Source organism: Pogona vitticeps, chromosome 3 (genome assembly GCF_051106095.1).
Source record: "Pogona vitticeps strain Pit_001003342236 chromosome 3, PviZW2.1, whole genome shotgun sequence".
Classification (NCBI taxonomy): Eukaryota; Metazoa; Chordata; class Lepidosauria; order Squamata; family Agamidae; genus Pogona; species Pogona vitticeps.
Genome location: NC_135785.1, coordinates 148,080,954 through 148,105,404, shown reverse-complemented (window position 1 = coordinate 148,105,404; position 24,451 = coordinate 148,080,954). Strand labels below are relative to the sequence as shown.

The following is a 24,451-nucleotide window of genomic DNA, read 5'->3' as shown; positions in this document are numbered from 1 at the left end:
GGGTACACTCCAGATAGCTTGCATGCCCATGTTGTTTTCATCATTTTATAGTTTTATATTGCATGTTCAACACACCAAAGTCTTCTCAAGATCCAGGTTCAAATATCTGCACATGAAGCTCAAGGTGATCTTGGGCTGGTCACAGTCTTTGACAGGATTGTTGTGAAAATGAAATGGGAGGGGGTCAAGGACCATATAAAATTACTATGTATGCATTTGTAGGCATTTTTAAAAGAAACACAATAAAGAATTGGTAAATATTAACACGAGCTGTCAGATAAAATTCCAAGTGAAGGTGTCTAAGCTTTCAACACTTTAGTGTGGAAGCTCCTTCCTAATAGTATGGACTGGACAACTCTGTGTGTGTGTGTGTGTGTGTGTGTGTGTGTGTGTGTGTGTGAGAGAGAGAGAGAGAGAGAGAGAGAGAGAGAGAGAGAGAGAGAGAGAGAGAGAGAGAGAGAAGGGAAGGAGAGGGAGGAAGAGGGGTAGGGAGAGGGAAAGAGAGAGGGATCATTAATTGCATCTGCATTTTAATATGAACTTAACTAATTCAAGCATCAGACAAATATGCAAACTAGAAAACAGTTATCCTTCAGTATCCACACTTTTTGAAATGCTGCAATATAATTCTGTGGAAGAGAAATCACACAAGTGTATATTGAGGAAAATTGCTATTTATATATTAATGTTGTTCTGTTTGTATCTCCTCCATCATAAGAAAGGGTGTTTGAGTAAAAAGCCGCTTCAGAGTAACTATAAACAATTTAATGCAATAACGAAACATATCACAAACCCAATAATAATAATAAAAGGCAGAACTGACAATTTATCACAGTAGCCATTAATTGTTTAGAAATATGTCTTTGCTTGGTGCTGAAATCAGTAAAGTTGGCACCAGGCATATTTCATAGGAGGGGGCATTCTTGAGTCAGAGAATTCCTTGCCAATATGGGAAAGGCTCTGTTTTACTGTATGTCCCTGCATCCCTTAATGCCAGAAGGAGATCACAGGACAGTCCTCACTTTCATGCATATATCAGTCCTCACCATTTTTCTAACCCTGTTTTTGCATTTCCTCATTTTTTAATGTACCAGAAACCTCAAGAAATGGCAATGGACTGGGCCTTTCTCAGTATTTGGGAGGCTCTGTACAAGAGAGGGACATTCTTTCACATACTGGGCCCCCAAGTTATCTGGGTCAACCCCAGCATCTTTAAGTTGGCCTAAAACAAATAGGAAACCAATGTGGCTCTTTCAGGGTTTGATATTCTATGTTGTCTTTCTCAACATCTTGGTAGCCACATTTTACAGTGGTGGTAGTTTCCAGATCGTTTTCAAGGGCAGCCCCATGCAAGATGCACTATAGCACTGGTTCTTAAACTTGGATTACTCAGGAGTTTTGGACTGCAACTCCCAGAAGCCTTCACCACCAGCTGTCCTGACTGGGGTTTCTGGGAGGTGCAGTTCAAAAGCATCCGAGTAACAAAGGTTAAGAACCACTGCACTACAGTGGGGTCTTGACTTGAGAACTTAATCCGTATTGGAAGGCGGTTCTCAAGTCAAAAAGTTCTCAAGTCAAATCTGCATTTCCCATAGGAATGCATTGAAAACCATTTGATCCGTATCTGCTCTTTTCCGTCCATAGAAACTAATGGGAAGCTGCTATTCTGCCTTCGACCACTAGAGGGGGATATTTTGTTTCTTTTTTTCTTAGGTCAAGAAAGGTTCAGGGAAGGCAGGGAAAATACAGTCCAGGCAGTACCAGGCAGTCCGAAGACTGTCTCCCAATCCACTCTCTAAATGCTGGGAGGAGTGAGGAAGCAGACAGGCACCCTTTTCACTGGCCAACAGTTAACTGAAAGTTCAAATTTTGCACTTTCCCTGCCTGCCACGTGGTTTTTTTCAGTTCTTAACTCAAAATGATAGAATGATGTCAATACGAATCCAAGGCAGACCATTCAACATCACAATAATCCAAGTTTATGCACCAACCAGCATTGCTGAGGAGACTGAAATTGAACAATTCTATGAAGATTTACAACACCTTCTAGAACTGACACCAAAGAAAGATGTTCTTCTCATTCTAGGGGACTGGAATGCTAAAGTAGGGAGCCAAGAGATAAAAGGAACAACAGGGAAGTTTGGCCTTGGAGTTCAGAACGAAGCAGGACAAAGGCTAATAGAGTTTTGTCAAGAGAATAAGCTGGTCATCACAAACACTCTTTTCCAACAACACAAGAGGCGACTCTATACATGGAAATCACCAGATGGGCAATATCGAAATCAGATTGATTATATTCTCTGCAGCCAAAGATGGAGAAGCTCTATACAGTCAGCAAAAACAAGACCTGGAGCTGACTGCGGTTCTGATCATCAGCTTCTCATAGCAAAATTCAAGCTTAGACTGAAGAGATTAGGAAAAACCACTGGGCCACTCAGGTATAATCTAAACCAAATCCCTTATGAATACACAGTGGAAGTAAAGAACAGATTTAAGGAACTAGATTTGGTGGACAGAGTGCCTGAAGAACTTTGGATAGAGGCTCGTAACATTGTCCAGGAGGCAGCAACGAAAACCATCCCAAAGAAAAGGAAATGCAAGAAAGCAAAGTGGCTGTCCAACGAGGCCTTAGAAATAGCAGAGAGGAGAAGGGAAGCAAAATGCAAGGGAGATAGGGAAAGTTACAGAAACTTGAATTCAGACTTCCAAAGAATAGCAAGGAGAGACAAGAGGGCCTTCTTAAATGAACAATGCAAAGAAATAGAGGAAGATAACAGAAAAGGAAAGACCAGAGATCTGTTCAGGAAAATTGGACATATTAGAGGAACATTTTGCGCAAAGATGAACATGATAAAAGACAAAAATGGGAGGGACCTAACAGAAGCAGAAGACGTCAAGAAGAGGTGGCAAGAATACACAGAGGAATTATATCAGAAAGATTTGGATATCCCAGACAACCCAGACAATGTAGTTGCTGACCTTGAGCCAGACATCCTGGAGAGCGAAGTCAAGTGGGCCTTAGAAAGCCTGGCTAACAACAAGGCCAGTGGAGGTGATGGCATTCCAGTTGAACTATTTAAAATCTTGAAAGATGATGCTGTTAAGGTGCTACATTCAATATGCCAGCAAGTTTGGAAAACTCAACAGTGGCCAGAGGATTGGAAAAGATCAGTCTACATCCCAATCCCAAAGAAAGGCAGTGCCAAAGAATGCTCCAACTACCGTACAATTGCACTCATTTCGCACGCTAGCAAGGTTATGCTCAAAATCCTACAAGGTAGGCTTCAGCAGTATGTGGACCGAGAACTCCCAGAAGTACAAGCTGGATTCCGAAGAGGCAGAGGAACTCGAGACCAAATTGCTAACTTGCGCTGGATTATGGAGAAAGCCAGAGAGTTCCAGAAAAATATCTACTTCTGCTTCATTGACTATGCGAAAGCCTTTGACTGTGTGGACCACAGCAAACTATGGCAAGTTCTTAAAGAAATGGGAGTGCCTGACCACTTTATCTGTCTCCTGAGAAACCTATATGTGGGACAGGAAGCAACAGTTAGAACTGGTCATGGAACAACTGAGTGGTTCAAAATTGGGAAAGGAGTACGGCAAGGCTGTATATTGTCCCCCAGCTTATTTAACTTATATGCAGAATACATCATGCGGAAGGCTGGACTGGAAGAAACCCAAGCCGGAATTAAGATTGCCGGAAGAAATATCAACAACCTCCGATATGCAGATGATACCACTCTGATGGCAGAAAGTGAGGAGGAATTAAAGAACCTTGTAATGAGAGTGAAAGAGGAGAGTGCAAAAAACGGTCTGAAACTCAACATCAAAAAAACTAAGATCATGGCCACTGGTCCCATCACCTCCTGGGAAATAGAAGGGGAAGATATGGAGGCAGTGTCAAATTTTATCTTCCTGGGCTCCATGATCACTGCAGATGGAGACAGCAGCCCTGAAATTAAAAGGCGCCTTCTTCTTGGGAGGAAAGCGATGACAAATCTGCACAGCATCTTGAAAAGCAGAGACATCACCTTGCCAACAAAAGTCCGAATAGTCAAAGCTATGGTTTTTCCTGTCGTGATGTATGGAAGTGAGAGCTGGACCATAAAGAAAGCAGACCGCCGAAGAATTGATGCCTTTGAATTGTGGTGCTGGAGGAGGCTCTTGAGAATCCCCTGGACTGCAAGGAGAACAAACCTATCAGTTCTAAAGGAAATCAACCCTGAGTGCTCACTGGAAGGACAGATCCTGAAGCTGAGGCTCCAGTACTTTGGCCATCTAATGAGAAGAAAAGACTCCCTGGAAAAGACCCTGATGTTGGGAAAGTGTGATGGCAAGAGGAGAAGGGGACGACCGAGGATGAGATGGCTGGACAGTGTCTGTGAAGCAACCAACATGAACCTGACACAACTCCGGGAGGCAGTAGAAGACAGGAGGGCCTGGCGTGCTCTGGTCCATGGGGTCACGAAGAGTCGGACACGACTAAACGACTAAACACACACAACTCAAATCTAAGTATGTAAGTCAAGTCAATATTTTCCTATGAGAGCGGTTCTTAAGTCAAAATATTCTTAACTCAAGCCGTTCTTAAGTCAAGACCCCACTGTATAGTAATTCAAACATGAGACTGCCGGTATGAGACATTGTGACTAAGCTCTCTCTTGCCAAGGAAGAAACATAACTGGGCAGAGGCAGTCTGTTCCACTGAAAGTATTTGGTCCACCAACTGGAGAACCCCAGGATGCACACATTTTCTTTCAGGGGGAATGCATCCTCATTCAGAATAGGCTGGGAATAGCCATGTTCTTTTCCTCAAGAAACATCTACCCATAGGACCTCTGTCTTCTCATCCAACCCATTACTACCTGCAGGTACTGGCCCAGCACATGTGCAGCCCTGCCTAAGTCAGATGACAAAAGAAATTACAGCTTGGTGGCCTCAGCAGACTGCTGATGACTCACCTCTGATCCCATGGTATTCTTGCCCGGAGGTTTCATAACTTGTCGAAGAATGGAATGGAAAGTGAATGATCTTGTCCATCCCTAAAATGAACTCTTGCTAGTTGGGAATTTGTGTTAGTAAATCAACAACAGGCATGCACAAGCCACACTTTGGTCTTCAGATCATCTAGTGTTGAACGTTCCATTTCACTCTAATAAGACTGGTGGTTACAGAAACAGCAAAGGAAATGCTGAGATCACAGAAGTGCTAGAGGGAGAGTGTGAACTATATAAGTTAACTGTGCTTTACTTGTTTTAACTCATTTTTAATGGCTTCCAGGAACATTGCCCGAGGGTTGTGGTTCTAAGGGAGACATATAGGTGCCTTTGGTAGAATTCTCAGCACACTTAAGCAGAAGTTCAGCTTGTAGGACTCCTTTGGGATGCATAAGTATTTGAACCATGTTAAATCAAATGTAGCAGAGATCGGTCCCTTGGTTTCCCAGATCCCCTTGCTTTCAAGCTCTTGCTCTGATGATGGCCTCTTATGCTACTAGGACAGTGACCTCAGCTCAAGCAGTTTTTTTAAAAAACTTATGAAACTTGCTATCACCACCCACATGTAGTGCAAGTACTCCTCTGCAGCACATGCTTCACAATTATCTCTTGCCTTAATGCACTTTGCAAGCTTCTGTCATCTGGAAAAATGTCCATTCTTTCTCACATATAACATCCTTCTAGTTTATAATACTGCTACAGCACTAAATGGGGAGTGCAGGAAGAATTAAGCCTTGCCCACATATAAATTGTTGCATACAAGGCTATAAAGAAGATAAGTGAAGGTTTTTTTTTCCCAGATGTCCCCCTACTCTCTCCTGTTCTGCATTAATTCCAGGCCGGAGAATGGGGCCTGGATTATCCCCAACTTGTCCTCTGCTTTCAGCTCCTTGTCACTAACAGTGCCAGACTCTACTCTTCCCCATACTTACCTTCAGGCAGGAACCACAGAGGGGAGAGAACGAACAAAAATCAGAATGTTCTCTCTCTTGACCCTCTTGGAGGGACATGAGAAATGGAGATTCCTCTTCACTTTTCCTCCATACAGGAGGTGCATAATGGTGACAGAGGGTGGAAAGCACACAGGATAATAACAGATGTATTCTTCCTCTTTTTCCTCCTCTCTCTGTTCTCCGGTGAGGGATACAGTCACTCTCTTTGCAACAAAACCATAGTGTTTTAGTTATTGTCCTAATTATGGGAGGTATAGCCTCACTAAATGTTGGGAAAAAACCCATATGGTTTGAGTACTGACTGTGGCTCGTGTTGCTGTCTCATGCTAGGTCCATGTAAGGTATCAATTGCTCCATCACCAAAAGGAGGACACTCTTCACAAAAAGGAGGATATTGATTATGATAGGCAAATATTCTCATAATCAGAAATTATTGATATAATTTAAGTAGCTATAGAATACAACTCATCATAGTGTATATGGCTTGGAGAAGGCACCCAGTTTTGGGGGAAAAAGAAGAGCATAAATCAAAGAAATAAGTATAGTGCTTCACAAGGCTCTTGAAGGGCCCCTATACCTTGTGTTTTCCCTAGGGTGCTGAATATATATATGGAAAAGTAAGTAGCCTTCTTCATATAGACAATATTTTAATTGCATTAAAATAAATTTACCGAGTAACAAGCCATACATTTCCAACACTAGGCACGCAGTATAAATTATTATTTGAAAAGAGTAATTTATTTTAAGCTCATTAAAGAGTATTTATTCCTTGCATTCATAATTTTAATTGTTACTTTTATTTTTGCGCTGTCAGGTTCTGTTCCTTCCCAATAAAATGAGCAGTTCTGGAAGGTGGTAATTGTTTTCTATAGGTGTTAGAGGTTGTCATTTCACCAATGTGATCATCACCCTAAAATTGATTTCTTTTCAGTTAAATGAGTCATGACTGTGAGGCCTCTGCTAAGGTTCTACAGTTTGTCGAGATGCCGAAGGCAGAACACAATCACCTGGCACCGTGTTCAGTGTGTCTCTTAAGGGGGAAAAAAGATCAACTATAGAAATTACATTGGCAGAAATTTTGAAAGGACGTCAACATAGTCCTTCATGATTCACTGTACCTTTACCTAGAGCATGTAATCTCTCTCTCTCTCTCTCTCTCTCTCTCTCTCTCTCTCTCTCTCTCACACACACACACACACACACACACACACACACACACACACACACGCACGCACGCACGCACGCACGCACGCACACACACACACACACTCCCTACTCTTCTTTCCTTCTGAGGCATTGGCAACATGTGGCTTTTGTTTACTAGAAATGAATCTCCATTCCTTCTTCCTATGTCTTCCCTGCTGCTGAGAATACCTGTTGCTGGTACTGGGGCTTCTTCTCTCCTCCCTGCTCCTGCATTATGATATTGACTCCCTCGGCCATTTCCTCCCATCTTCGTCCTGCAGCGGTGGTGCACAGTGTCTCTTTTATACGAAAGAACCTCCATTCCATAACTGATCCTTCATAATACTGAGGAAGCATGCATCTCATGCTGGATGATTTCATCCCACACATGTGGACCGTTTTCTCTTTTTCTTTTCCATGCTTTTGGGTTCAGAGAGAGAAAGCAGGTTCCTAAACAGAAGAGAGACAGGGAGGGAAAGAAGGCATTTCCCTTTTTTTAATTAGAAGAAGAAGAAGAAGAAGAAGAAGAAGAAGAAGAAGAAGAAGAAGAAGAAGAAGAAGAAGAAGAAGAGTGCTTGAGAAGGTTGGAATAATAATGCAGGAAGAGATCCCATAACCAGGTGGAAGGGGAAAGAGAGAGGAAAAAGGACTGGGGATTCTGTTTGAAAGAAGAAAACTGCAGACTATAGCTATCACACTGCCTGGTCTGGCCTGTGCTAAGGCCAGATCCAGAAGAGGACAAGGGTCCAAATGCAGAACCTTCTGGCTCAAATCTTGACCTCTGGCTCTCTAGTTTTGCATGTTGAGGTGATGGCAAAGTGGATTGGAGGAGAATGTGTATTTACAGGGAAGTGGCTTATAGAATCCAGTTTTTTTAAAAAAATAATAATAATTGGAAATACTTATTTCAGAATGGGAAAATAATTTTTAAAAATGACTCTACAGGAGTTTTTGTAGCAATAACAATAGCTAAGCAATTATTTTCTGAAATTAACTTTTTAGGGTCTGGAAAGGGAATGATGGAATAAATGACTTCGGGGTGAGGAACATTTTGTGTTCGGAGCTGCTTAGACTGGTTTGGGAAATGAGCCAATTTGTTTGTGCTTTGTTGTTGAAAGCAATGTATTAATTTCTAGGATAGTCTTAACTGATTGGGACAGTAAATCTCTAGTAAATGCTCTTGGATTTCATTGGCTGTTATCGGTGGCTATAGATGATATGCTGTTAAATAAAACTAGAACTCAGTGCATTATTAGAAATAAATCATATTGCTCTCTCTCTCTCTCTCTCTCTCTGATTTTAACTGAGGAATTTAACTGAGGCTATTTATCATTGGCCATTTACCATGAGGAATCTGAATTAAAATCCACCAACTACATAATATAAAGCTCACTGTGGGGGAGGCCATTGTGGAATCATCTGCTTTCTTTCCAGTGTGGTGGCCTCTACAGGCCCCATCCCTCTTTAGCTTTAGAAAATAGGTGAAAGCATAATTTAGGAATTTATGGTTTCTTTTGGAACTTAAGTTTTTGTCGCAATTGTTTTTTGTGGATTTTGGCACACTTCTAGGAATCTGTTGCTTTCCTTGTTATTCTTCATATTCTTTGACATTTTATGTTAACAATGACATTGAGGGTGAATATGTCTGTTACAGATTTAATCCATGTTTTTGCCTTCCAGAGTATTGCATTTTCACTAAGTCAGGCAGTATAAAAATCAAATAAATACACTGATGCAAAGGGGTGCTCTTATGGGTGTCAATTCCCTTCAACCAGGTGCCCCTAGTCTCTACAGTTCCTTCCTTCCTTCCTTCCTTCCTTCCTTCCTTCCTTCCTTCCTTCCTTCCTTCCTTCCTTCCTTCCTTCCTTCCTTCCTTCCTTCCTTCCTTCCTTCCTTCCTTCCTTCTTCTTCTTCTTTTATTTTAGGTTACAACTCACTGCTGGAACAGTTTCACCAGAAAACTTAGGACAATAATTTATAGAAGAAAGAGAGTAAGAGAGGTAAAAATTGCCAATTAGCACTTGTTAGCAACTTCTGCTTTTGGGGCTCAGTGAAAATTGAGCTCTCTCCTTCAGCTCTGCTGACTCCAGCAAATTTGGATGGCTACAATGATTTCACCACAGGAAAACAATTTCCATGAGTGTAAATCACAACTGATCAACCCATATTTTCCCTGCTGTGTAAACACACCCTTAGAAGAAGTACTATATGAGGTTTCTGTTGGAGTTTTTGCAACCTTGCATGCTGCCTTTACTAGGTTTGGCTGGGAGGTGCCTCTTCAGGCTGGGGTGACTCTCAATCTATCGAGCACTCATCAAGCATTCCTTTCCTGAGTTATTGAGACTGCAAGTGCCAGTTAATGAGAAAAGATGAGGAGGAACTCCGGGGAACTTGAACCTATTCCACTTTGTGAATTCCTGAACTTCTGCTGTGGAGTTAGAAAAATTTAACCCAAAATTCAAAATTCTGCAACAGTTTCAAATATCCACTGGGCCAGGAATCTCAAGTGTGGGCGCATTCAATACTCACAGAAAACTGTATAAATTCCCTGAAATCACAAGCAGCATAACTTTGCTCTTGAAAAGGAGACCCCTGCAATGTAATTCTGATTGAAAAGGTGAATGCTTGATGGAAAGTGAGATTTAAAAAAAAAAAACTTAGCATTATAAGCTGTTGTTCGCATACCACATAGTGAAAAAGAGCACAGTCATTAGAAGTTGGCCTTTTGCATTTTTAGAAAGCTTTTAATTGGAGTGTGATTCTTCTCCCGAATTATGTGTGCAAAGCGCTATTTGGGACACAAATGCCATCCACATTCTTTCTTGCAACATTTATATGAGGTGAGTCCGGATGATGTCAAGAAATGCTCTTGGGCCCTGATGCATCATCGCATGTGCCAAAGCAGAAGGGGGCTCATTGAGAGACCGAGGAGGAGTTGATCTCCAGGCCACCTATTCAGGCATCCTGATTAGCTTATTCACGCTTACACATAACACACATGCAATCCTTTTTCTTCTCTTGCTTCTCAGTCAAATCAAAGGGCTGCAATACCACACTGGTGAGAACTGCAGGAGCTTGGAAGAACAAGCTCTGATTATAGACTTTTGGGCGAAGGCATCCCTCCCCAAAAGAGATAATGACAGTCATCCAATTTGTGTCGTATTGAATGGAGCTGGGTTTTGAGGTCAGATGAGCCGATTTGAGCCTGCAGTGAGCCCTGTGAGACAAAGATGTTGTACATGTGTGTTCTGTACAGGCTCACTGTGCACAAACTGAGGAAAGATGGAACTCCTTGAAGCAAAAGGAACTCGAGAGGATCCTTCTTGTTTCTAAACAGCCGCTGGCATAATCTTGGCAATGCTGCTGTTTAGCTTGAGAATCATATAGGAATGCATACACTTATTTGAATTAATTATTTTCTATGCATGCCTCTGTAATTGAAAACATTTAAATATTGTATGCCTGCCAGTGGAATCTTGAGTTTCTTATGAGTTTTTATTGCTTGCATGTACAGTGCCTGAGTGCCTATTTATTTATGTAGACTTTTATCTTTCTGAATCCTTAAAGGGACAGGACAGATTACACAATTACCAGTAACCAAATTCAGCAGTGTTAAACATTTCCAACAGAAACCATTAAACTTTAACTCATCCCCTTTAGTGCTTTATTTCCTCCCAAGTCTGCCATATCCACTGCTGTCTCTTCCATTGTCAAGCTCTTGGAGGAAGATGCTGTGTAAATCATCATTTCCAAACCTTGGATCCATAGGTATTTGACTACAACATCATCCTTGATGATCCATCATACTGACTGGGGATTTCAGTGTAAATGAATGAAATGCACATTTATGTAAGCAAAATTTTCACAATGTGGGGGTGAATTAAACTGGATGCCAAATGTTGTGCCATCAGATGAAAATGTTTCTACACTTGGAATATATGATACTATAGTCCTTTGCCCAGAGACCACATTCAGGTTCATTCTGTACAAACTGTATGTACCCCTGAAGTATGTATGGTTCACATGATATTTTGATCTGTAGGAATTTCTCCTACATATTTTTTTAATTGCATCTGGAAGGGATGCACCTTTCTTTTGACCTATCCAATCCATATATGCCCTTTACTTCCCACCCTACCCCACATTTCATTCCTTTCAAAACCTGTTCGAAAACCAACAGTACTAGAGTAATAGGGGTGTGATGAAGCCAGATTCACCTGAATTTCAGAGAACACCTTTTGCCATGGTGAACATGGCTAGAGCATCCAGTCTGACAACTTGAAAGGCAAATCTGGAAAAGGCATACATTACAGAAATATTTGAACTGGATTCTACAGATGTTAATTTTCTCCCATTCCTAAAAGAATGGAGAAAATGTTCTGTTCTCTTTCTCTAATGGGGAACTGTTTTAAGCCAAAGTGTCTGATTCTCTCAAAATCCTAACAAGAACATTTTAACAAATATGGAAAACAAAACAATAGCCTGCAGACTGGAAACACTCATTATATATTCCAATCTTTAAGAAAGGAGATGTCAAGGAGTGTAGAAACTATAGGATCATTGCTTTAATTTCCCATGCAAACAAAATAATGCTCAAGATGTTGCAACAAAAGCTTATACCTTATATGGAGTGAGAAATATCTGATGTTCAAGCTGTTTTTCAAAAAGGAAGAAGCACATGAGATAAAATTCAAATATTCGGTGGCTACTGGAGCATGCTAAATAATTTCAGGAGATCATTCTATGCTTTATAAACTAGAGCAAAGCTTTTGACTGTGTAGATCATGAGAAACTATGGGTTATTGTGAAAAATGAGTGTGCCTCAACAGTTGAGTGTCCTGATGCATATTGTATTGCAGACCAGAAGCTACCATTAGGACAGAATGGTTTCCTATAGGAAAATGTATCAGACAAGGGTAAATTAATCCACTTATCTGTTCAATCTGTATGCAGAACATATCACACAGAAAGCCTGATTAGATTCGGATGAAAGTGGAGTGAAAATTAGTGGAAGAAACAATAATTTAAGACATGCAGATGATACCATATTACTGCCAGAAAGCAGGAATTACTTGAAATAAATGTTAGTGAAAGTAAAAGTACCAAAGCAGGACTGCAGTTGAAGATGAAGCAAACAAAAATAATGACTACAGAAGAACTACACCATTTTAGCATTGACAATGAAGAAATGTAAACAGTTGGATATTTTGTGTACTTTGGTTCAACTATCGTTCCTATTGAGAGTGCAGAAGAAAATCAGTCAGCAATGAAGGAATTAGGAAAGATCATCAAATAGAAGGATGTGACACCGGAGACCAGGATGAAGATCATCTACACACTTGTGCTTCCAATCACCATGTATAAGTGTGGCAGCTAGACATTTAAGAAAGTTGAGAGAGAAAAATGATTTGCTTGAAATGTGGTACTGGATGAGAGATTTGCAGATACTTTAGACCAGTGGTCCCCAACCTTGGGCCTCCAGATGTTCTTGGACTTCAGCTCCCAGAAATCCTGGTCAGCAGAGGTGGTGGTGAAGGCTTCTGGCAGTTGTAGTCTAAGAACATCTGGAGGCCCAAGGTTGGGGACCACTGCTTTAGACCATCAGAAAGACAAACAAGTGAGTCCTAGGTCAAATCAAGGCTAGGGTCAAAATGTTGAAACTGAGGTGGTTCTCCTTTCGAGAACATGAAATGACAGGACACTCTGGAAAAATACAATAATGCTGGGAAGGGTTGAAAGCAACAAGAGGAAGACCAAATATGAGATAGATTTACTCAAAAAGGAAGCCACAGGCTTCAGTTTGCAAGAGCTGAGCAGGGCTGTGAGGACAGGACATTTGGAGATTATTCATTCATAGAGTCACCCTAAATCAGAGACAACTTGATGGCACATAACAACAGTGAATAAGAGAAAAAAGGGAGGAATTTTAAAATGTCACAGTCATAGATGCACTACTGAACACAGTAGGACATGTTTCTTGGCAAAATACATAGGGCTGCACTACCAATTGCCCTGAAGCCGGAGTAGGGTAGCTGTGGCCCTCAACATATTGTCAGACTACAGTTCCCATGATCCATGACCAGTGGTTGTGATTGTTGAGTCCAGTGGGACTAAGAGTCTAACAGTATCCAGAGGGCTACAGTTGCCCCACTTCTCCTCTGTGGTTAAATGCAATGTTGGGAGACCAGTCCTCCCTCTACCTGTATCTGGTTATCTTTACTGTTCTAAGTATCTCTCCAAAGTGCTGTTAGTCACATGGAGGACAAGAAGCAGTAAATATCTGTTAAAGCATTAAATGGAAGATGTGCTGTGGCTTTGTGTACAGAGTGGAGCTTGAAGAGCACTTGTTACCTCAACTCCTTTCCCAGGTAATGGTGAAGATTAGAAATCTTTAACATAGGCTAGGTCAGCAGCTTCTGTAGACCCAAAAGTTGCATGCCTTGTATTTGTTCAAGTTGTATTTGTGTGCAAACTTTTTCAGGACTGGTAAGGGCTCTTAATACATCATGTGTCACACAAGACTATACGGCACATTTCAGGCTTTAATCCTATGCAGATTTCGAGAGAGGCCTCTTTGTATTTAGTGGCACCTGCTTACAAAGAAATAGATATTATTCTAAGCTGCTAAGTAAATTTAAAATTACAAGAAAACCAGCTTTTCTAGCTTCGCTTTCATGCTGTTTGTTTGGACGCCTCATTTTAAATGGCCAGTCCTTGAGGTGGTGAAAAACTAATCACAGTTAGGTCAAGCTACAGCAATTTAGCTGCATTGTACAAGCCAAAAACATATGGCTTCTTTTAAAGACAGTGATATCAATATATTTGTTTTCCATTGCCCTTTATTTATGCCCTCGGAAAAGCCTTCTGAGATTTGAAACCTATCCGGCCTACCTAGGCAATATCTGGAATCTCATCAGCCAACCTCCACAAAACAAGACTGGAAATTAATTTTCTTTCACCTCTCTCCCCCCCCCCCCCCCAATGTTGCTAGCTTAAAAGCACTACACACCACCTTGCAGCAACTAATAATGGAAGCTTAGATATTTGGCATTTTCCCAAGTCATAAAAGAATTGATGTTTTGTAAAAGCTGTAGAACAACCATAGTTTTTGTTTTACTCCCTTTCTTTCTTTCTTTCTTTCTTTCTTTCTTTCTTTCTTTCTTTCTTTCTTTCTTTCTTTCTTTCTTTCTTTCTTTCTTTCTTTCTTTTCAGAATAAGGGTGGATATTATTATTTCCCACTTCTTTCAAAGAATAGTTCTATGTTTAAATACCCTGTTTCCCCCCAAAAATAAGACCTAACCTGAAAATAAGCCCTAGTATGATTTTTCAGTATGCTTGTGATATAAGCCCTACCCCAAAAATAAGCCCCAGTTAAGGGAAACCCCAACCCTTGCCCTTGTGCAGCAGCCAGAAGATGACATGACTGTAAAATAAAATATCCGCTGAAAATGATCCCTATTGCATTTTTGGAGCAAAAATTAATATAAGACCCTGTCTTATTTCTGGGGAAAGACGGTAGCTATAATGATTACCCACCTAGGACTTGTCTGTTTATGTTGAACAGATGTAGGATTGAAATACCAGGCTATAATTTCTTTGCCATGTTAACACCTTTTTCTGGTAGATTTGTAAATACATGAGTTTCCACACGTCAGGAAGAGAGAAAATGTACACTAGTGAATAAAGACATGCCATGTTCATTAGTGTTGCTGATTCCCAGCCGTCTGATATCTACTTACTTGCTTGTTCAGTTTTGTCATGAAGAGAATGGTTTCCAGATGCAAACCCCAAGAAATATGGCTGCCCAAGGTTGCTATACAAGTATGGACCAATGTAGACATTACATGCTGGTGTGTTTAATGTTACCTCCCAACATCCTCAAAAAAGAACTGGGGGAGTGGATGGCTGTCAGTAATGGAAAAGTCTTCTGGGAAAGATAGTAAAGGTAAAGGTAAAGGTTCCCCTTGACAATTTTTGTCCAGTCGTGTTCGACTCTAGGGGGCGGTGCTCATCCCCGTTTCCAAGCCATAGAGCCAGCATTTTGTCCGAAGACCATCTTCCGTGGTCACATGGCCAGTGCGACTTATTAACCTTTTTCCTTCTAACCAATTTTTTGCTCTGTACTGTTGCTCACTTCCCATGTAGTCCATCATGGAAGTTCATGAACATCTTTTTTCAAGAATATAAGGTGCAGGGTCATCTTCTCTATATTATTTACTGAGAAAGTAGGGGAAATATTAAAGTTAGCATGGAAGGCTGCCCAAAGTAAGATGAGATATACATAGAGAATTGCATTTTGGATGCTGAGGATTGAGAATGAATGAATAGGTTGGCAAGTGGACAAGCTGAATGCAGGTGTACTGCTGTTACCTGGGCAATTCACTCAGTGACAAATTTCCTAGAATGGCAGAAAAGAACAGATCTGAAAGCTTCAGCCAGGAATATGGTAAGGATGGCCCACTGGTTTCATATGACTTTCATCCAGAGCTTGGAAGTGGCATATTAAAATTAACATGTTAAATTTGTTTGTTTGTTTATTGGATTTCTCTCCTGCCCATCTAGACCAAAGGTCTACTCTGGACGGTTTACAAATTGAAAAACAATAAAACCAAAAACATATATTATAGATCCAAGGAGGCGAAGTATAAAAAATTAAGATATGGCAGGAGGGAAAGCCTGCCCAAATTGGTTGGGCAGGTTTTCAGTTTATTCCTGAAAACACCCAGAGAGGGAGCCAGACGGATCTCCACTGGCAAGTTGTTCCGAAGTCGAGGGGCCGCTGCTGAGAAGGCCCTGTTCCTCGTTCTTTCCTTCTGGACTTCCCTCGGCATTAAGCCCCTCAGCTGCCCAGCCTGGCTGGAATAAGTGACTCTGGCAGAACTGGGTGGGAGAAGGCACTCTGCCAGGTATCAAGGTCCTAAACCGTTTAGGGCTTTATATGTCATGGTAAGAACTTTGAAATCAATGTGGAAACAAATGGGCAGCCAATGCAAGGAGGCCAGCGTGCAAAAAATATGCTGGTACCTTTTCACCCCTGTAAGAAGTCTGGCCGCCGCATTTTGCACCATCTGAAGTTTCCACGTCAGTCTCAAAGGCAGCCCAACGTAGAGTGCATTACAATAGTCTAATCTTGAGACTACGAGCACATGGAGCAAAGTGGTGAGCGCCCCCACATCAAGATAGGGATGCAGCTGGGCAATCCGTCAAAGGTGGAAATATGTGGAATAGACCACTGATGACACCTGGGTCTCCATGGTGATTGATGGGTCCAGATGTACACCCAAACTGTGAACCTCACTCTTGGTGGTAAGAGTCACCCCCCCCTCAAAGTAAAGTGAGTTTCCCAGACCACTGATGTCTGGGACATCCACCCGAAGGGCTTCTGTCTTGCCCAGATTCAGCCTCGGTCCATTCGCATGCATCCATTGCTGAACAGCCCCCAGGCAGCGCTCAAGGGATGAAACAGCATTCACTGTTGTTGGAAAAAAGGAGATGTAGAGCTGAGTATCCCCACACTCCCTGATGACCCCTCCCAGTGGCCTCATATAGATGTTAAATAGCATTGGAGAGATAATCGACCGCTGTGGAACCCCACAATTGAGGCTCCACGGGGCCGAGACACTCTCCCCAAGCTGCACTCTCTGGGGACGGTCCTCCAAGAAGGAACGGAGCCAGGCCAATGCCAGGCCACCTATTCCCAGCTCGGAGAGCCTCCCCAGGAGAATACTATGGTCGACGGTATCAAAGGCAGCTGAGATATTGAGGATGACCAGCAGAGACATTTTGCCCCTGTTGGCCTCCCTCAGTAGGTCATCAAACAGGGCAACCAATGCCGTTTCCACTTTCAGAAGAACTATGACTTCCAAGAAGACCAAGACTCTCAGGTTGTAGAATGACAACTCCCCCTCCCTTCCCCCCACCTTTTAAAAAGTAGAAATAAGTTAGAGAAGGCAGTGATGGAGCTAAATACAGTCGTGCCTCGCTTTACGATTGCCCCGTATTACGATGAAACCGCATTATGATCTTTTTGCGATCGCAATTGTGATTGCAAAACGATGGTCTGAATAGGGGTTTTTTGCTTTGCGAACTTCGGTTCCCTGCTTCGGGAACCAATTCTTTGCAAAACGATGATTTTCAGACAGCTGATAGGTGGTTTCAAAATGGCCACTGGGTAAATAAAATGGCTCCCCACTGTTTTCTGGGATGGATTCCTAGCTGCACAGGCACTGAAAATGGCTGCCCTATGGAGGATCTTCGCTGGACGGTGAGTTTCCAGCCCACTGGAATACATTGAAGGGGTTTCAATGCGTTTCAGTGGGCTTTTTATTTTCGCATTACGACATTTTCGTTCTACAGCAATTTTGCTGGAATGAATTAACGTCGTAATGCGAGGCACCACTGTAACTGGAAGACTGGGCTGCAGACCTGTATTTCCAGGCTCCACCTCCCAGAATTCTGCCTGGGGAATTCCTCCAGAATTCTCAGGTGTTTCAGTCTAAAAATACAGAAGAATACAGCTCTGGTGGTGACAGCTGACAGACCATTTTCTGGTAATCCAGCTGTTTATGGTAAAATTAATGTTTTAATGAGCAAATTAACAATGAATTATGCCGATCCAGGTTTAAATGCTAGCATCAGTGAATACCGTATTTTTTGCACCATAAGACACACTTTTCCCCCACAAAACAGGAGGTGGAAAGTCTGCGTCTTGTGGAGCGAAGAAAACAGATTATATTTTCCTGTTTTCTTCGCCTAAAAAATTGGTGCGTCTTATGGAAAGGTGCATCTTATGGAGTGAAAAATATGGTATTTTCTCATTAATTGGTTTCACACAAGTGCATTAATGTTAAGACCTAACATTCCAAGCTTTGTTTTAACCCCAGGAAAATTATGGGATGTCTTGAAAGTGTCACTCCTAGCACTTTGAATGCTTACCATTCCCTCTTTGAAACAACATCCATATCTCTTCAATGGGACTCCCAGTTATAGTCCACCAAAGGCTTGGAGCATGCCTTCCCCCACCCTCTTTAAACAGTAAGGCATTCTGACATATCCCAAACCTGTGTTGAAAGGCCAGAAATTTCAAAACATCCTGGAGAAATTGTGTCTTTGCTCATGAGTAGAACCTACATTTTCCATTCAAACATGCCCAGGTCCAATCCTTGGCATCTTGAGATGAAAAAAGGACAGCAGGTCACGAGAGAAACTACAGCTTGTGATCCTAAAAACTGCTGTCATTTGGAGTAGATAATACTGGATTAGATAAACCACTGACCTTGAGATAAGGCTGCTTCATATGATTTCTCTCACTGGGCATTTCTTAGACTACAGGTTCTGAGCTTCTTGGGAACATGAATCCTGACAATCTCGCAAGCCACATAATCAACTACAGATGGCTCTATGTAGATCTAAAGCTCCTCTTTGAGAATAGCTACGTTTGGGGATGAATATTTAATCAGTCTATTTAAATAAGCTGTTTTACCAAATTTACTTTAAATGTGAGGATGAAAGATACATTCCATAACGTAAGACCAGCCTGGTCTCCACATTTGTTATGTGGGATAGCATTTTGTTATCTGGCCTTGGTGCCAATTAAATCTGTGACTGCTGATTAACAGTACAAAAAATTTTTTGTAAGTCTTGTTGGATGAAGAAGTGCTTTAAAATGTATATGCTAGAAATAATAACCCCACAGCTATTATCACTTCAGAATTCTTCTTGAACTGCATGAAGATTAGTGCGCGAATAAAGTAGCTTTCTGTCTGTGTGAATATTTAATAACTTTTCATTTGGATTAACAAGGAAAGAACGCCTTACTGAATGTTCTTCTTTCATATCTGTGCTACCGTAATTTGATATTCTGTTTATACATGTGTAAAAGTTTGGGAGAAACAGAGCATAGACTCTCGTATATCTTTCATTTGAAAATGTTATCCCGTTGGTACATTTTCGTGAGCTTCTAATGATGCTTTGTCAAAGGCACTGTGCATATCCTTGAAAGCAAGTTGCAATCAGCAGGCTATAGTCCTTGTTCTGAACTTTCTTAGAGCTTGTTAATTAATTATAAGGAGGTTTGTGGTACATCTATCAAAAGATCTTACTCCTTGCTCCCAAGCAGTACTCTTTGGGTGTTTGTGGGTGGCAGTGTTTGACAATGGGTTATAACAACTAATCAGCCATTAGCTTGTTAAAGGAACCCCTTGCTTGCATACGTGGCAGAGATCATCTACCAGTTTCATTTTCTCTCACATTAGATTTTTTTGGAATGTCAAGTTCTTCACACACATGTGTGCATGCACACACACAAAGTTTTTCCCTCTACTATAAAATTAAAATGATAGCTTTCCTTATGCAGTTTCCTGGAGAAGGAAGCCTAAGGAGAAGAGGGCTTCATCTCATATATATTTTAACCCTTATACAGTGGTGCCTCAATTACAACCATAATCCGTTCCAGAAGATGGGCGTAACTCGAAATGGTTGTAAGTCAAAGCACCATTTCCCATAGGAATACAAGAAACCCCATTAATCCATTCCAGCCGGAAACAAAAATACCAAAAAACCCCACAAAAACTGCAAGTCCCACAGTAACGTGCTGGGGCCAAAACACACACACACACACACACACACACACACACACACACACACACACACACACACACACACACACAGAGAGAGAGAGAGAGAGAGAGAGAGAGAGAGAGAGAAATCAAAACCCCCCCACACAGCCAGCCCCAGCAGAATGCCATGGGGCTGGTAAAAAACAACAACACACACACACAGCCAGCCCCAGCGGAACGCTGTGGGGCTGGGGGAAAAAACTCACCAACACACAAAAACCATCACAGCACAGAAACATAACCCCCCAACCCCAAACCCACCTTGCAAAACAAAGTAAATGTACTTACTCAGGAGCAGAAAGCAGCTCCAGGCAGTCCCAGGCCTCCTCCGATGCACTCACTCTAACTGTTGGGGCGAAAGAGCTACAAAGAAGCACTTCCCTGACCAACGGTTAGCCCTCTAATTTGAATTCCTCTCCTTTTCCCCCTGCCTCTTTTGTTTGCAACTCAAAGCTCCAGCTGCAAGTCGAAGCAAAATTTTGCGGCCAGAGCTGGTCGCGACTCAAAATGGTTGTAAGTCGGGATGTTCATAAGTCAAGGCACCACTATATAACCCAAGGTTAAAAGACCAGCAATGACAACAAAACGTGATTGGTTAACTTGTAGGGTGTGTTCTAACTCCATTGAAATTCCAATGTATGGAGAGTGAGCAATAGAATTAGCAGCATAGATGGGGTTTGGGGTGCATTTAATACACAATATTTGTATTTTTTTTTAAATGCAGAGAATTCCAATTACAACCAATGAGAATTACCACCACCACTGAATGGGGCCAATCTTCTGACAATGATAGCATGCCACTCCTGTTTCTTGATTTCAGTATGGGCCGTTTTTGGGCCAATATTATGTTGCCTGGGACAAAAAACCCCACAAAAGTTCAAAATCCAGGGATTGTGGGGATATTTTTGTCATTATCAGCCAAATAATCACTCAATAAATTAGTCAACCTGCTACCCTGTACTTAGCAAGTGGTTGAACCTTGGGGACATTGTTTGCATCCCGTCAGGTGACAGTGTAATTGAATGCCTAGGTCTAGTTATGTGGGGATGCGGCAACAAAATATGGCTCTGGAACTAAAATGCTCCATCCTTATTCATGACAGTTATGACTGGTACTTCGGCAGCTTTTAGCTTCATAACAGTTACTTCTATTTCCTGCCTTCATTTCAGTCCAATGGGCATAAATCAATTCAGGGTGGTAAGCTACTGCTTTCTCAGGACTAAGGGCCATTTTTACAAGACAGCATTATTACAGTACAGTGGACCTTCGACCTATGAATGGCCCCACTTATGGACTTTTCGATGTACGGGGACAGCTCCAGCTGCAAAATTTTGGATCGAGCTTTGACGTACAAACTGAAAAAGGCAGGGGAAAAGGGTGGGAAATTCAAATGGTTGGTGGCGAAGAGGCTGCTTCTTTAGCTCTTTTGCCCCAACAGTTTGGAAAAGGGAGGCTCAGCCTCCTGGGCTTCCACCGCTGCTGCTACCGCCACCAGGAGGAGAGCCACCAGGAGGCGAGCCACCGGACCATACTGGCTGGGCTCAGCCTCCCAGGCTTCCAGTGCCATTGGGTCAGCCCTTCGGGAGAAGCCGCGCAGTGAGGGAGAAAGGCCGAATCAGCTCTCGCCTTTCTCCCCCGCCGCCCGGCTTCTCCACTGCCGAAACCACCATCAGGACAGCCCTTCGAGAGAAGCCAGGTGGTGGGGAAGAAAGGCAGGAGCCGATCCGGCCTTTCTCTCCCACCACGTGGCTTTTCCCGAAGCGCTGTGCCTGATGGTGGTTTCAGCAATGGAGAAGCTGCGCGGTGGGGGAGAAAGGCCAAATTGGTTCTCGCCTTTCTCTCCCGCTGCCCAGCTTATCCGCTGCTGAAACCACAATCGGGGCAGCCCTTTGGGAGAAGCAGGGCAGCAGGGAAGAAAGGCAGGAGCCAATCCGGCCTTTCTCCCCTGCCGCGCGTCTTCTCCTGAAGCACTGCACCCAATGGTGGTTTCGGCAGCGGCGAAGCCGGGTGGTGGGGGAGAAAGGCGGTTGTTGAGGCCAGGCCCAGCAGCCATAGCCCTGGCCCAGTGGCAGAGGCCAGGCCCAGCTATGGTGGCCAGAGCCCTGGCACGGCAGTGGAGATTAGAGTCTGGGAGGCCTCTTGGCAGCGGTGGTTGCGGTGGTGCAGGTAAGGTGCTGCTTTTTGCTTTTTTAAAACTTTTTTTGTCTTTTGCAGGGTGGGATTGGGCTGGTGGGGTTATGGTTTTTTTTTTGTTTTGTTTTGTTTTTTTGCAGCCCCAGGGGCTTGTAGTGTTTTATTTTTATTTTTGGGGAAGGTATTTTTTCCTTGGGCCGGAACAGATTAATGGGTTTTCAGTGCATTCCAATGGGAAATGCATATTCAACCTATGGACTTTTCGACCTGCAGCCACTGTTCCAATACGGATTAAGTCCGTAGGTCGAGAGTCCACTGTACTTTATTCTTATGAAGTGAGTAATTCCAGTTCCGCACCAGAATGGAGAAGCTGGTGCCCTTCCAACTTTGGTAAACTACTTTCCCCACCATTCCTCACCATTGGCCATGTTAATGGATACCGAATGGTGGGATTTGAACTCTGAGAACACGCAGAGGGCCACGGGATCCTCTGATGTTATGTTGAATGAAAAATTATACATAAAAACCATTGCTTTAGATTAAGCCATGAACACCATTGAATGTAGCTAATGCAGAGCTTGTTTCATGCGCTTGCGATCCTGAACCATCCTGCACCTGATGCTGAGACACCAGTCCTGAACCATATAAAGTATCGTGTAGACTTCAAACATATTACAAAAAATAACTCTTGGAAATGTAAAGCAGTGAATTGCATTACTTTGGCCAATGAAAACAAGCATCACATTATGATTGCAATCCACAGAAGATTTGTTTATATGTTATTAGAGGTGTTCCGGTAGTTTGTGTAGTAATAATGGTATAGAAGTCACTAGGTCCCTTAGCTCAACATGCCCTAAGCAATTTAGGACTCTGAAGGTTCAAACCAGTTGAGCAACTGCCAACCAGTTCAGATCTTTTCAGTACTGGAATCATATGTATTGTCTAGTTTGACCTTGTATGAATGGCTGATTGTGAATGGCGTACTCTGCTGTGTGTGTTCCACAGAGAATAATGTGGTGCCAATAGAATTCTGCACCTGTGTTTCCCTATCTCCATATACCTTGTACAGGAGCTTCTGCATTCGAATACTGATTATTTCTTACCAGATAAATTAAATGAGACAGAATCGACAACAAGGAAAGTTTTGAAGGACTGCATACACTGGCAGAACAATAGTATCTCTTTTCAAAATCATATTTGACGGACTACATTGCATCCTTCAGTAGTGCTGAAAATGCCACCTTTTTAAAGCTTAATTAAATTTTGGCTATTAAGACTCAGAGACTCATTATCTTGTATGGGCTGGATGATAATGCTGGTGAGATTGAAATATTTGAATAATAATAACTAATCTGGATGGGTTGTAATTTCAGTTTTTTTTTTGCTCACTCCAAACCACATAGCTTTTGATGGTTTCCCTCTCAAAAAAAAAAAAAACAACAACAACACTTTGCAAATTGTGAAAACTTTTCACTGTGTCTTTTCACTGGATGTAAAAATGCTGGCTTATTCATTGTAATGCATTAATCCAAAGATAACTGCTGCCACTTCATAATCTATATGCTATTGGTTTCCTGTTTCAGTATGCATTATTAAGGTCTAAAAGATTTAGAACAAATTCATCAGGAGGATTGATTCCTAAACAACACATAAACAGATGACAGCATTTCCTCTTTTTCCTGCTTGGAGCTTTGTTTGGCATAGCCTTCATTATTGCACATCTCTTTTTAAAGCACAAAACAAATTCGAATACAGCACACTCCAGTGAAGCTAATATTTATGCAGACACTTTTGAAAGGTGGCTAATAGTTTACAATCAAAAGGAGAGGAAGGCCAGACATACACTAGTTGACAAGCCCTTAAATCTCTTTAAAGTCAATGGCACTTCAGAGCCCATTAAGAGTTTGAGAACTACAGTACTGTAGCTTAGTGCCTAGAGGCACATGTGTGCAGTCTGATTCCAGTGCTTGTACTCAAGTTCCTCCTTTGTAATGTTTGGCTCAGAGACAGCACTTTCCAATGGAGATGTGCAAGCTTAATGGACACGCTGAATTCTTTCTTCATCTGTCATTTGGGGTCCCCACCCCAAATCCTTTTCCAACAAGGTTTTAAAAAAACACAACATCTCAGAGCTGTGTTTCTCTCTGTATTTACCATAATTCTAGTGTGTTCACGGTGGGCAAGGGTCAAGAAGAGGTATGCATTATGATGACCTAGCGTACGTCTACAATGGTGCTACTGTTGCGGGGGGGGGTATATATTATTACAAGACTGTGTTTCCCTGTATGTAATGCATGTTGCCCATATCGTGTGAGGTTTGCAAAGTCTACCGGAAAAGCTCTTTGAGAGCAGAACAAGACACAGACTGAGCAGGTTGTTTCTGACCTAGGTCTTTCTAGGACAGAATATGTGTGCTTGCACTGTTAGAATAGGTTTTGCATTTTTCTGTAACCTATTCTGTAACCTTCTCCTCCATCTTCAGTTCTGGCACTCTTCAACATCTGAAGAGAGGCAGTATGAAGTAGAGAACCTCTGCTAGCTATAGATATCTGCTCTGTGGAA

The 24,451-nt window shown here is 42.1% G+C and overlaps 1 protein-coding gene across 2 annotated transcripts in view; it reads left to right on the top strand.

Annotated features, from left to right (window-relative positions):
- Positions 1-24,451, top strand: part of GPC6 (glypican 6) — a 999,214-nt gene that overhangs the window by 47,821 nt on the left and 926,942 nt on the right. The gene's annotated exons all lie outside the window — the stretch shown is intronic.